The sequence below is a fragment of the Capsicum annuum genome, unplaced genomic scaffold (assembly GCF_002878395.1).
Source record: "Capsicum annuum cultivar UCD-10X-F1 unplaced genomic scaffold, UCD10Xv1.1 ctg22125, whole genome shotgun sequence".
NCBI lineage: Eukaryota > Viridiplantae > Streptophyta > Magnoliopsida > Solanales > Solanaceae > Capsicum > Capsicum annuum.
This window is the reverse complement of record NW_025828137.1, coordinates 1-2,752: the sequence shown is the minus strand read 5'-3', so window position 1 is coordinate 2,752 and position 2,752 is coordinate 1. Positions and strand designations below refer to the sequence as shown.

At 38.5% G+C, this 2,752-nt stretch overlaps 1 pseudogene; it reads right to left on the bottom strand.

The window, feature by feature from the left end:
- Positions 1-562: 562 nt before the first annotated feature.
- On the bottom strand, positions 563-2,094 carry LOC124890682 (annotated as a pseudogene).
- Positions 2,095-2,752: the final 658 nt, after the last annotated feature.

Genomic DNA, 2,752 nt, shown 5'->3' with positions numbered 1-2,752 from the left:
AATAACATTACTGCTCCCCCGGTCTAACAAATTCAGCTGTTAAAACTTCTCTCCTTGTAAATGACCTGAGTTAGGTTTTTATTTATAAAAAAATCGAAGTAATTTGAAAAGTTATTTGTAAAATGCTTGAAGAAACCTACTTATAAGCTGTTTATAGAAACTTGTTTGCAAGTCTATCAGTAAGACCTACTTGACGACTCTCAATTTCGACTTTCACATCATGTAAAGAAAAAAAGATCATTAAATTCGATTTTAACATGTCTCAAATAACTTTGTTAATCGAGACCTAAATAAATAAAGCAAAATTACAAAGACTTCTTTTAAATCTATTAAAACATTGATTTTTCGTGATTCATTTTAGTTTACTTGATCGTTAGACCACATCCTTGAATGCATGTGATTCAATCACAACCCCCAAAGATACAAGAGCAATTGCTTGTAGTATATACACAATTCTATTTATTAACTTTCAGAAGACTACAAAAAATTCCCCTAAACTGTCTTTCTATATATGTAAAAAAATACAGTTGCTACTTTATCTTAAACAACTCCACTCCAGCACTTATCTAATGTGTGCCAAGTCAAAAAATGGCTCTAGCTTTCTCTTTAGCACAGGTTTATTCTCTTTAGGATTCCCAAAAACATTCCATAATCTTAGTGTCTCGTCCGCTGCTGCAGTCGCCACGGTATAGCCATCTGGACTCTGAAACATGTCGAGGAGAAAAACCAGTAAGGCACTGGGAAATATGAGCATAAACGAACACAATGTGGTGTTATTGGTTAGCGAATAATACCTGAGCCATATGAAGAACTCTTGATGTATGACCGAAAAGTTCTGAAATTTTCGTCATAGAAGGATACTTCCAAACAGTGAGCTGGTTGTCGGTAAAGCCGTGAAACTTAAAAGCTCGCGCTCATGTCTGTTCCAAAGCAAGGAACAGACTTGTGTACCTGTGTTGACAGAGTTCAAGCATGCCCCGGTATTGGTGTTCCAAAACTTGATGCACTGATCTCCAACGCCACCACCTGAGGCAACTATGTTACTCTAGAAAGGACACCAGGAAAGAGCTTTTACAGCAGCTGTATGATGTGTCATATGGTGGATCCATTGGTGTGAGTTGTTAGGAGACCCCATCGATAGGCTCCATATATGGACCAAATTATCGTTCCCTCCACTAGCCAACTGTTGTCCCGACTCGGACTACTTCAATCCACATATCTCCTTGGTGTGTCCCTTGTATGTTCCAACTATGTGGGATCTTACACGCACGTCACTGTTGATGATCATACTATCCATGTCTCTAGTTGTCAGTATGTGGCCACCATTCCAATCAAGTGAGGCAACCCTTAATCTATGTCCTCGTAATGTCCTCAGCTGTGTAGAAAGAAAGATGTTAGACTTGTGATAATAATTAGACTAGAAGAAGGAAGACGGCGAAAGAAACCACTTACCAATTGGCTAGACCCCTGCAAGGTGTCCCACAACTGAACATGCGAATTATTCAAGGCAACTGCAAGGTGTCTTCCATCAGGTGACCAGCTGACGCTAGTCACCGGCCCAAAATCATCACCAACCGTGAGAAGCTCAGTAGTCGACCCATCAAAAGCATCCCACAGATATACAGAATTCCCTAACCCAATGGCAATAACATTACTGCTCCCCAGTCTAACAAATTGAGACAAAAATCATCTAGGAAGTCAGGAGCATCCAGGGTCCTCTCCACAGACTGTTAACAAGCAAAAAGTTGTCTAAGTTAGCCAAGATAACACATTTATTTACACGAATACAATAAGTAGAGTTAGCGCAAAAAACAGAAACGACAGTAAACTCACTTGGGGAATGTATCTCCGCTTTTTAACGGCTTTTGACTGTTGAATATGTGATGGAGATTCGGAAACTCTCTCAGCCGAAGGTGGAGGTTTATTCTTAAAAGCAAGGATTCTCGTTCTGTTCATGTTGAGTTCTTGTGCTAACAGCTTCAAGTAAGATGAAGAATTTACTCCAACGTGTTCCTTTTTAACCTTGCCACCACTGAGCATGTAATGTGCATAGTCAAAATCCATCGCAGAGCGATTGGGAATGAACCTGTCCAGCTGCATTTCAAGGAAAAAAAAGAAGAAGAACGTATCAATTAAAATTCCAACCTTGTAAAAACAACAACAACAACATATCATATAAATATCAAAACACATTGGCGATGCCATTTCATGATGCATAACAGCTAAAACTAGAACATATATAGCGAAAACCGATCAAACGAATTAAGATTGCATAATGGAAACCAAAATTCAGGTGCTATGAACCACAAGTGTATCAGTCAATTTGCCTGAAAATTGGTATGTACCACAATCATCTATCATACAATCATCATTTACACCGAAATTCAAAATCAAAAAAATCAAAAGGAGACACTAAATTGTATTCAAATCCAAGGTCGGTTTTTTTCAAATCAAAAGATTTTAATTGATATGTTTTTTTTTCCTTGAAATGCAACTGGACAGGTTCATTCCCAATCGCTCTATGCACATTACATGCTCAGTGGTGGGAAGGTTAAAAAGGAACACGTTGGAGTAAATTCTTCATCTAAAGAAGCTTACTCGAAGCTGTTAGCACAAGTTTTCAACATGAACAGAACGAGGATCCTTGCTTTTAAGAATATACCTCCACCTTCGGCTCACAGAGTTTCTCAATCTCCATAACACAATCAACAGGTTAAAAAGCGGAGATACATTCCCCAAGTGAGTTTTTCTT